Source organism: Lolium rigidum, chromosome 1 (genome assembly GCF_022539505.1).
Source record: "Lolium rigidum isolate FL_2022 chromosome 1, APGP_CSIRO_Lrig_0.1, whole genome shotgun sequence".
In the NCBI taxonomy this organism is placed as follows: Eukaryota; Viridiplantae; Streptophyta; class Magnoliopsida; order Poales; family Poaceae; genus Lolium; species Lolium rigidum.
The window spans coordinates 251,186,400-251,199,163 of record NC_061508.1 but is presented as its reverse complement, the minus strand read 5'-3'; positions in this window follow the sequence as shown (position 1 = coordinate 251,199,163).

The window sequence follows — 12,764 nt, the reverse complement described above, 5'->3', positions numbered from 1 at the left end:
AGATAATGATACGTCTCCGACGTATCGATAATTTCTTATGTTCCATGCCACATTATTGATGTTATCTACATGTTTTATGCACACTTTATGTCATATTCGTGCATTTTCCGGAACTAACCTATTAACAAGATGCCGAAGTGCCAGCTTCCGTTTTCGCTGTTTTTGGTTTCGTAAATCCTAGTAACGAAATATTCTCGGAATCGGACGAAATCAACACCGAAAGTCTTAGAAATACGTGAAGCTTCCGAAGCACCGGAGAAAGGCCGGAGGGTGCCAGGGGGCCCCACACCCTAGGGCGGCGCGGCCCAAGGGGGGGCGCCCCCTATGGTTTGGGCAGCCCGTGGCCCCTCCGACTCCGACTCTTCGCCTATTTAAGCCGTCGTGACCTAAAACTTCGACACCGCTTGACGAAACTCCAGAAAGACTCCAGGGACGCCGCCACATCGCGAAACTCCAATTCGGGGACGAAGTCTCTGTTCGGCACCTGCCGGGACGGGGAATTGCCCCCGGAGCCATCTCCACCGCCGTCTTCACCGCCATCTTCACCGCCATCGCCGCCTCCATGATGAGGAGGGAGTAATCCACCCCCGAGGCTGAGGGCTCCGCCGTAGCTATGTGGTTCATCTCTCTCCCATGTACCTCAATACAATAATCTCATGAGCTGCTTTACATGATTGAGATTCATATGAGTTTTGTATCACAATTCATCTATGTGCTACTCTAGTGATGTTATTAAAGTATTCTATTCCTCCCGCATGGTGTAAAGGTGACTAGTGTGTGCACCATGTGGTTCTTGTCGTAGGCTATGATCATGATCTCTTGTGGATTGTGAAGTTAACTATTACTATGATGGTATTGATGTGATCTATTTGGTTATGTTGATCTATCTTACACTATAAGGTTACTAAAATATGAACATTAATTGTGGAGCTTGTTAACTCCGGCATTGAGGGTTCGTGTAATCCTACGCAATGTGTTCATCATCCAACAAAAGTGTAGAGTATGCATTTATCTATTCTCGTTATGTGATCAAAGTTGAGAGTGTCCACTAGTGAAAGTCTAATCCCTAGGCCTTGTTCCTAAATATCGCTATCGCTGCTTGTTTACTTGTTTTACTCGCGTTACTACTCACTGCAATACTACCACCATCAACTACACGCCACAGCAAGCTATTTTCTCGGCACCGTTGCTACTCGCTCATACTTATTCATACCACCCGTATTTCACTATCTCTTCGCCGATCTAGTGCACCTATTAGGTGTGTTGGGGACACAAGAGACTTCTTGCTTTGTGGTTGCAGGGTTGCATGAGAGGGATATCTTTGACCTCTTCCTCCCCGAGTTCGATAAACCTTGGGTGATCCACTTAAGGGAAAACTTGCTGTTGTTCTACAAACCTCTCGCTCTTGGAGGCCCAACACTCGTCTACGGTGAAAAGGAGGGGGAAGTAGACATCAAGCTATTTTCTGGCGCCGTTGCCGGGGAGGAAAGGTAAAAGGTACTCACACTCCGGACCTCGGCTACCAAGCTATTTTCCGCCATTGTAAGTACTCAAAACTATTTCCTTTAGATCCTGCAATTGCATCTTTTTGTTTCTTGTTTACACTAGTTAGGCATAATGGAAAACAACAAAAAAATTGGTGAGCTTTTTAGTCTTTTTCCTGATTTAGAATTGTTTGATGCGAAAATTAAAAAACCTATGGAACCTTATTTGCATGCTAGTAGCGATGTTATTAGTATGAATGCAATTACTGCTAATGCTATGGAGAAGTCTAAGCTTGGGGAAGCTAGTTTTTGTGATCTTTTTAGTTTCCCATCTTTAGGGGAGAAAATTTGTTCTGATAATGCTTTATCTCCCATATGCGATAACTCTAATGATGCTTCGATATTTTAAATCCACCTGCTGAAAGTATTCCGTATAAAATACCTATGAAAATTATTGAACGTGTTATGGACAACCACTATAAAGGGGATGGAACTGTCCATCCTAGAGATCATTTACTGTTTTTGCACGAATTATGCGAGTTATTCAAGTGTGCAGGTATCTCTATGGATGAAGTGAGGAAGAAGCTATTCTCTGTTTCGCTGGTCCGGTAAAGCGGCGCATTGGTATAAATTGTTGGAGAATAGACATTCTCTTGGTTGGGAGGAAATTGCATCTCTCTTTTATTCTAAATTTTATCCTCCTCATGAAGTGCATATTGATAGGAATTATATTTATAACTTTTATCCTCGTGATGGAGAGAGTATTTCTCAAGCGTGGGGGAGATTGAAATCACTAATGCTCAAATGTCCCATTCATGAGCTCCCCGGTAATGTTATTGTTAACAATTTTTATGCGAGGCTTTCAGGACAACATAAGGACTATCTGGACGCATGTTCGGAGGGATCTTTCACAAGCAAGGAGGTTGAAGCTAGGTGGGACCTTCTTGATCGGATTGAGGACAACGCTGAAGGATGGGAGAACGACAAAGGTAAAGAGTCGGTATAAATTATGATTATGAATGCATTGAAGCTTTTATGGATACCGATAAATTTCGAAATATGAGTGCTACTTATGGTCTTGACTCTCAAGTTGCTGCAAATCTTTATAAAGCCTTTGCTTCTCATTTTGAATTGCCTAAAAATAATTTTGATAAGTATCATGAACCTTTTAAAGAGGCTTGCATGAAGAATGAAATTGTTGTTAATTATTGCAATAAGCATGCTCAAACTCCTAAGAATGCTATTTCCTATAAGCATGTTAATTTTTGTGGAATGCATAGACCTTGTGGAATTAATCAAGTCAAAGATGAATATTGCATCCATCATATTAATGAAAAAACTAGAAAGTGGTTTAGGGCTCTAGATGATCTTGGTAAAAAAGTTTGTGCCCTCTATCCTTTTATTTGTGAAGTTTGCCATGAAGTGGGTCATTTTAATTTTCAATGCTCCTCCAATGATAATTTGAACCCAATGGGTGCTGCAAATTTGTATTGTGATGATGAAATTACTCCTAATCAGCATGATGAACTTACTTTATTTTTGGGGTGTGAAGAACTATCGAGAAAAATCTCTTTGTTACATATGAGTGATCTTGATATTGATGATGTCCTGCATGGGTGTTTTTCTTATTGCATTGATAATAGCCATACAAATACTTACATACAAAATATTTTAGAAGATGACACCTTGCCAAAATATGATAGGACCGCCATGTGTTTTGAACTAATTAATGAAAAGGAGGAATCCTCCCAAGTTTCTTCTATTGTTTCTAAAAATAAATCAGGTTATGCGGACAAGCCACCCTTCAAGCCTCTTCCTCCTAAAGAAGGAAATGAGGAGAAGGAAGAGAAGAAGAAGAAGAAGGGAACGAAGAAGAAGAAGAAGAGGAAGAAGAAGGAGAATAAAAAGAAAGAGGTAACGGCGTATCCCCGCGTGAATGAGATAACGCTAAGTAACCGTAAGTATGTTGCTCCTAATGATTATTGTGATAATGAATCTAAATATGATGATCTTCCTATGCCCTTTACATACATTAGAGATCATGATTTGAATGAGCACACTACTTTTGATATTGCAAATCTCTGGGAAACTAATTCTGAAAATGATGATGATAATAATTGCCATAGTGTCAGTGCTATCCATGCTTCCTCCCATAATGATATAGAAAGCTCTAAGCTTGGGGAAGAGGTGTTTGAAAATCCTTTTGCTACTGATCATTATGTGTTTGATACATCTCCTTCTAATAACAATGATGGTATGGTCATAGATAAACCGATTGTGAAAGATAACTATTCTATTTCTTATGATGACAACTGTGCCTCCGATCTTTGATGATTATTATAAAGAATGCTATGATATAGGTTATAATTATCCTTATGAAACTTGTCATAGTCATGATTGGATTACCAAAAACAATTCTTTTAATATGCAACTTGTTTACCATGTTCAAATTCTTGATAATAATCTTGCTCCAATTACTATTAATGAGAAGAACTCTTCTTATGCCAAATTTAATGATACTTCTATGCATATGAACCATGATAAGAATGTTTTAAGTGATGGGTATATTGTGGATTTCATCAATGATGCTACTGAAAGTTATTATGAGAGAGGGAAATATGGTCGTATGCATCTTAATAATATTGAGTTTCCCCTCTTTATGTTGAGAATCTTGAAGTTACTCGTGTTTTATCCTCTTATGCTTGTCACTTTGTTCTTCATGAATTCATTTGTGTACAAGATTCCTCTTCATAGGAAGCATGTTAGACTTAAATTTGTTTTGAATTTGCCTCTTGAAGCTCTCTTTTGCTTCAAATACTATTTCCGCGAATGGATTATTAAAACTACTGAGCCCATCTTAATGACTATAAAGAAAGAACTTCTTGGGAGATAACCCATGTGTTATTTTGCTACAGTACTTTGTTTTTATTTTGTGTCTTGGAAGTTGTTTACTACTGTAGCAACCTCTCCTTATCTTAGTTTTGTGTTTGGTTGTGCCAAGTGAAGCCTCTAATCGAAGGTTGATACTAGATTGGGATTTCTGCGCAGAAACAGATTTCTATCTGTCACGAATCTGGGCTGTTTTCTCTGTAGAAAAATCATAAAAATATGCCAATTTACGTGCGTGTTCCTCAGATATGTACGCAACTTTCATTAGTTTTGAGTTTTCTGATCTGAGCAACGGAAGTATTTATTAAAAATTCGTATTTACGGACTGTTCTGTTTTGACAGATTCTGCCTTTTATTTCGCATTGCTTCTTTCGCTGTGTTGGGTGGATTTCTTTGTTCCATTACCTTCCAGTAGCTTTGAGCAATGTCCAGAAGTGTTAAGAATGATTGTGTCACCTCTGAACATGTGAGTTTTTGATTATGTACTAACCCCTCTAATGAAGTTTATGAGAAGTTTGGTGTGAAGGAAGTTTTCAAGGGTCAAGAGAGGAGGATGATATACTATGATCAAGAAGAGTGAAAGCTCTAAGCTTGGGGATGCCCCGGTGGTTCACCCCTGCATATATCAAGAAGACTCAAGCGTCTAAGCTTGGGGATGCCCAAGGCATCCCCTTCTTCATCGACAACATTATCAGGTTCCTCCCCTGAAACTATATTTTTATTCCATCACATCTTATGTGCTTTTCTTGGAGCGTCGGTTTGTTTTTGTTTTTTTTTTGTTTGAATAAATGCTTGTGTGGGAGAGAGACACGCTCCGCTGTTTCATATGAACACATGTGTTCTTAGCTTTTAGTATTCATGGCGAAGTTTCTTCTTCGTTCAATTGTTATATGGTTGGAATTGGAAAATGATACATGTAGTAATTGCTATAATGTCTTGGGTAATGTGATACTTGGCAATTGTTGTGCTCATGTTTAAGCTCTTGCATCATATGCTTTGCACCCATTAATGAAGAAATACATAGAGCATGCTAAAATTTGGTTTGCATATTTGGTTTCTCTAAGGTCTAGATAATTTCTAGTATTGAGTTTGAACAACAAGGAAGACGGTGTAGAGTCTTATAATGTTTTCAATATGTCTTTTATGTGAGTTTTGCTACACCGGTTCATCCTTGTGTTTGTTTCAAATAAGCCTTGCTAGCCTAAACCTTGTATCAAGAGGGAATACTTCTCATGCATCCAAAATACTTGAGCCAACCACTATGCCATTTGTGTCCACCATACCTACCTACTACATGGTATTTTCCGCCATTCCAAAGTAAATTGCTTGAGTGCTACCTTTAAAATTCCATCATTCACCTTTGCAATATATAGCTCATGGGACAAATAGCTTAAAAACTATTGTGGTAATGAATATGTACTTATGCACTTTATCTCTTATTAAGTTGCTTGTTGTGCGATAACCATGTTTATCGGGGACGCCATCAACTACTCTTTGTTGAATTTCATGTGAGTTGCTATGCATGTCCGTCTTGTCCGAAGTAAGAGAGATCTACCACCTTATGGTTAAGCATGCATATTGTTAGAGAAGAACATTGGGCCGCTAACTAAAGCCATGATCCATGGTGGAAGTTTCAGTTTTGGACATATATCCTCAATCTCAAATGAGAAAATTATTAATTGTTGTTACATGCTTATGCATAAAAGAGGAGTCCATTATCTGTTGTCTATGTTGTCCCGGTATGGATGTCTAAGTTGAGAATAATCAATAGCGAGAAATCCAATGCGAGCTTTCTCCTTAGACCTTTGTACGAAGCGGCATAGAGGTACCCCTTTGTGACACTTGGTTAAAACATGTGCATTGTGATGATCCGGTAGTCCAAGATAATTAGGACAAGGTGCGGGCACTATTAGTACACTATGCATGAGGCTTGCAACTTGTAAGATATAATTTACATGATACATATGCTTTATTACTACCGTTGACAAAATTGTTTCATGTTTTCAAAATCAAAGCTCTAGCACAAATATAGCAATCGATGCTTTTCCTCTATAGAGGACCATTCTTTTACTTTTATGTTGAGTCAGTTCACCTATTTCTCTCCATCTCAAGAAGCAAACACTTGTGTGAACTGTGCATTGATTCCTACATACTTGCATATTGCATTTGTTATATTACTCTATGTTGACAATTATCCATGAGATATACATGTTACAAGTTGAAAGCAACCGCTGAAACTTAATCTTCCATTGTGTTGCTTCAATGCCTTTACTTTGAATTATTGCTTTATGAGTTAACTCTTATGCAAGACTTATTGATGCTTATCTTGAAGTGCTATTCATGAAAAGTCTTTGCTTTATGATTCACTTGTTTACTCATGTCATATACATTGTTATGATCGCTGCATTCACTACATATGCTTTACAAATAGTATGATCAAGGTTATGATGGCATGTCACTCCGTAAATTATCCGTGTTATCGTTTTACCTGCTCAGGACGACCAGAACTAAGCTTGGGGATGCTGATACGTCTCCGACGTATCGATAATTTCTTATGTTCCATGCCACATTATTGATGTTATCTACATGTTTTATGCACACTTTATGTCATATTCATGCATTTTCTGGAACTAACCTATTAACAAGATGCCGAAGTGCCAGTTCCTGTTTTCTTCTGTTTTTGGTTTCAGAAATCCTAGTAACGAAATATTCTCGGAATCGGACGAAATCAACACCGAAAGTCTTAGAAATACGCGAAGCTTCCAGAGCACCGGAGAAAGGCCAGAGGGGTGCCAGGGGGGCCCCACACCCTAGGGCGGTGCGGCCCAAGGGGGGGGCGCGCCCCCCTATGGTTTGGGCAGCCCGTGGCCCCTCCGACTCCGACTCTTCGCCTATTTAAGCCGTCGTGACCTAAAACTTTGACACCGCTTGACGAAACTCCAGAAAGACTCCAGGGACGCCGCCACATCGCGAAACTCCAATTCGGGGGACGAAGTCTCCGTTCCGGCACCCTGCCGGGACGGGGAATTGCCCCGGAGCCATCTCCACCGCCGTCTTCACCGCCATCTTCACCGCCATCGCTGCCTCCATGATGAGGAGGGAGTAATCCACCCCGAGGCTGAGGGCTCCGCTGTAGCTATGTGGTTCATCTCTCTCCCATGTACCTCAATACAATAATCTCATGAGCTGCTTTACATGATTGAGATTCATATGAGTTTTGTATCACAATTCATCTATGTGCTACTCTAGTGATGTTATTAAAGTATTCTATTCCTCCTGCATGGTGTAAAGGTGACTAGTGTGTGCACCATGTGGTTCTTGTCGTAGGCTATGATCATGATCTCTTGTGGATTGTGAAGTTAACTATTACTATGATGGTATTGATGTGATCTATTTGGTTATGTTGATCTATCTTACACTATAAGGTTACTAAAATATGAACATTAATTGTGGAGCTTGTTAACTCCGGCATTGAGGGTTCGTGTAATCCTACGCAATGTGTTCATCATCCAACAAAAGTGTAGAGTATGCATTTATCTATTCTGTTATGTGATCAAAGTTGAGAGTGTCCACTAGTGAAAGTCTAATCCCTAGGCCTTGTTCCTAAATACTGCTATCGCTGCTTGTTTACTGTTTTACTGCGTTACTACTACTGCAATACTACCACCATCAACTACACGCCAGCAAGCTATTTTCTGGCACCGTTGCTACTGCTCATACTTATTCATACCACCTGTATTTCACTATCTCTTCGCCGAACTAGTGCACCTATTAGGTGTGTTGGGGACACAAGAGACTTCTTGCTTTGTGGTTGCGGGGTTGCATGAGAGGGATATCTTTGACCTCTTCCTCCCTGAGTTCGATAAACCTTGGGTGATCCACTTAAGGGAAAACTTGCTGCTGTTCTACAAACCTCTGCTCTTGGAGGCCCAACACTGTCTACAGGAAAAGGAGGGGGAAGTAGACATCAGATAACAACAAATGCTATCAGATAGAAAGTGAAAACACACAAGTCTATAGGAGGGGATTTTATCATGAATATAAAAGGTAGAACCTTATATCATGAATAATCGGTAAAATCACCCAACCTCGAAAACGCAATAGAAGATGCATCCGGATTCTGTTTTCGATGAACTTGGGCTTGTTGTAAAGCTAGCAACACGCTCAAGAACCTCACACAGAGAAACACCAAGAAGCAATAGGGATATGCAAAGTATGCAAAGGGTTGAGCTCCCTAAGACGATGTGATCAAGTTACCCAACCGAAAGCCCCTCTTGATAGTGCGGCTATCTATCCTATAATCCGGTCTCCCAACAACCACCTTGAGACCGGTAAAAGGAAAACCCAGCAAGGCCATACCTTTGCCTTGCGCATCCCGCTTGATCTTGATGATAAATCTTCAAGCTCTACTCAAACCGGAATACCTCACTTGATCAATGTTGCTTAGTGAAGACTCACAAATGCTCCCCATACACTATGATGGGAAAGCTCCATTGATGCACATCTTCACATGTCCATTATCACCAAATGGACGGCAAGCTTCAAGCATGTGATCCACTCAAGATGCTCATCTTGAACTTGCCCAACTCAACCTTGTATCTTCTCATACTCACTTAAGATAGAGCATGGCTAATATTGAGTTTCACATAAGAACTCCATCTTCATTTCTTCTTCTTGATCATATCACATATATATCTTCAAACCGATGATCTTGATGCCAATACACAAGGTATACCTTTATCTTCATGGCATCCATACTTGAATCCAACACATGGAATACAAGTAGTACCTATGGAATATTCCTTCATATAAACTCAATGAAAACATTAGTCCATAGGGGTTGTCATTAATTACCAAAACCACACATAGGGGCAATGTACCCTTACAGGTTTGTAAAACCTTCATAAACCTTACCAAGTGCTTATCAAACCAAATCCAAGTTGAAACCAAAGATTTTAAAAAGAAAATAAAAATGCCATAGAGGTATATGAGAGCAAATAGCAAATTTGTGAATTTGAGGATCTTGACCCTAAGACTTGTTGTGAATGGTTGGATCACTCCTCTATACCATTCCAACACTCAACAACCTCAATTGGGTCAAGCCAAGTCAAATCAAAAAGAAAATGCAACATATGCATAGAGGCATATGTGGCACATAGCCATTTTACCCAAATCTTGTTCTATGCACTTATACTTTGCCCAAATGGTGTGAAACCATCTCTAAACCTAATCTCACCCCAATTGGACCCTAACCCATGCCCAAGTAAAGCAAGAGGGAAGATTAAGCAAAATTGGAATATCACCTCTTATGTGTTTATGGCAATTTTTGCAAATCTTTGAGCTAGACCTTTTGGAATGGTTTCAATGGTTTGGAAATGTTCCTAAACTAATAAGAATCACTTTGGAGTCAAGAAAAATCAAATCAAATAGAGAGAAATGAAATAGTGAGAAAATTCCATTTTCACTCACATACACTTTAGCCAATTTTGCAAATCTTCAACCAAGGCCACCATGGCTTGTGCCATTGTTTTTAAAACACTTATATATCAATAACACACCCTTTTGAATCAAACAAACCCAATTCAAATCAAAGGAAAAAATCAAATTCAACATACATGTGATAATGGTCACTTTGCCCATTTATAAAATCTTACCCACTTTGCACCCCTGGTTTGGTTTATTCCTAAAATAAACTTAGTCAACTCTTGCCACCTCATCCAAGACCATGTCAAGATGAACAAGTTTGATGTTGACCACCAGTGTTGAATCTGCCTAGGTTGACCAGAATAGAGATGCCAAGTGGAGACATTGAATCAAAGAGAAGATGACCCCATTTTTGAAATCTTGCAAACCTGCACCAAATTGACCACCACCACCACCTTTCTACCTCTTTAAATATAGGAATGAGATCCACCAAAAAGATTTTTTAAATTCAAAGAAAGGTCTCATGCGGCCATTTCATCGAGCACTTGGCAGGCACACTTTGGCATTTGACGTACACTCTATTAACCACTGGTCCATTGCCTAAACCCCTTTTGATCCTTGATCATTGTTGCTCCTGTACCTCCTCTGCATCAAGCCCTATCCTTTTGCACTGATAAAAGTGAAGCAATGATCAAGAATTCAACCATGCCGTGCACCATGCTCACACACATGCACTCCATCTCCCTAGTCCTCTCCTATCTCTCTCACCATGTCAACTAGGTAGCTCTCACTCTCCTACACACGCCAGTACCCTCCCTAGCTCGAAAGTCGCACGGCATTGGCCCCACAACGCATGCCCAGACACGCCCAGTACAATGCCAGAGCGCGCACGGGCACCGTCCTGGACGCGCCAGAGCACGCCGTCATGCCATCGCTCTCGTCCTCCCCTGCAAGCCTACCTCTGCATCAAGCGTCGCCACCACCTCCTCTACCCCATAGACACGCTCGCTAGCTCGCGCATGCCCCATCGCTGTCGCCATGATCGACGATTTAGCCGCCAGTACCCGCCGCAGACACGGAAGCTATCTGAGCCGTCCCCTCCTCCCTCTCTTGCGCCAGCATGTTCCCTAGCTCCGCCATTATGCCTGCAACACCATGCCCCCATCGCCTTGCCCCTTCGCACCCTGGACAGCCATCGCCGTCGATGACCTCCACGGCACCTACAGCACACACGCGCCATTATAAATAGAGCCCCTCCCGCACTTCATCCTCCACACCAAATCTGCTCTCCTCCTTCTCCTCGACCTCCTCGACCCCTGCTCCACATTGATTAAGCCCCAGACAGCTTCAATTGATACGTCGATCGCCGGAGCCCGCCGCAGAACAATCCTTCGATTCCGTCCACCTCAAGCTCCGCCGCGACTACCAGTACACTCGCCATCGTCGACAACGTCGCCCAGCATCATCGCCGACCCCCGCCGGAGCCCCAGCTCGCCGCCGACCCCTACCTCCGCCGTGCCAGCGCCTCCCTCTCGTCGACGACGACGACGACGGTCAGCCGTTGGATCCACTTCTAATCCTACGGCTCCAGTTCGCAGGTACCGTTTCGGTGTTAATGAGAGACTGACGCCTGGGACCCACTGTCAGTTGGCCCGCGGCGCTAGTTGGGCTGGCTTGCTTCTCTCTCTCGTTTTGGCCCATTCCCTTTCCCGCCTAAAGCCCAGATTTCAAATTCGTTTAATTCTTTTGTGGTTTAAATTCAATACTGGTCCTTGGCTATAATTTGAATAGTTTCAAATCTACAAGTCCAAATTGAGTGAATCCAAATGTTATAGAATCCTTGTGAAAAGATCTAACTAACCCCACTGGTTTCAACCTCATAGCTTGTGTAGAATTTGAATAGCAAAAATAACAAGTCAGAGACTTTTCAGTTTTCAAATAAATATTAAAAATCAACCATTTTGAATTTTGAGGTGATTCCACCTCTCATAATTCACATTTCACAAACTCTAATTGTTTATGTAAAAATATCACATGGTTTCTGTAAATGATCATGGGCTAGAAGCAAAATATTGGCTATGTAGTCAATAACTAGCCCATTTAAACCATTTCAAATTTTTGGATTTTAAATCTATGAGGTGTAGCACCTTATTTAAATCACTTTTCTCAAGTGTATGAAGTAATGTGATGACCTCTAATGCATGGTCTCATACTGGCTCACTTGTGGAATTTAAATCACAATGGTTATTTAAATCACATGAGATGATGAATCTCATTTAAGTCTTTTTTCTCAAATGATAATTGGGAAGTGTTGGCCTTGGTCAACATGTGATCATACATAGTTATTTGAGAGGATTAAATCTTCAGAAGATTCAATTAGAGGAAATTATTCCTCCCAACTAAAGAGAAACCCTAATCCACTTTTCAATGAGAGGAAATTATTTTCCTATTACTAAATAAGGAAACCCTAGCATAATTTGGGTAGCAATGTAAGTAGTGATGCTAGATCATTGGTGTGAGCCATTAAGGCTAATTAAGTTTACTTAAGTGTTGTTTGGTGATTGTATCCTCGTATTCGTTTATAGATGCTAGTACCGGAGACTATCAAGAGGAAGAGGTCTTCTACCAAGAGGAAGGAGAAGAGAACTTTGATCACTACCCCGATCAAGGCAAGCTATTACCAATGCAAGCTAGACTAATGCAAGTTATATTGTTGCAAGCTAATAATGTTGCAAAATGCAAAGCTCTACTAGAGCAAGGCATCCCCACATTTTACTTTATGCTTAATAGTCCTATCCCAAGTTTTTACCTTACAAGCTTTATTAATGTTGATTTATCAAAGTTACTTTTTGATTTATGATTCACTTGGTCTAGAGTAACACAAGAGCATCAAATTTAGCCTAGAGTAATCAAAGCTTGTTAGCACCCCTCATGACTAGTTGCTAGTGCTAAACAACTAAAATTGAC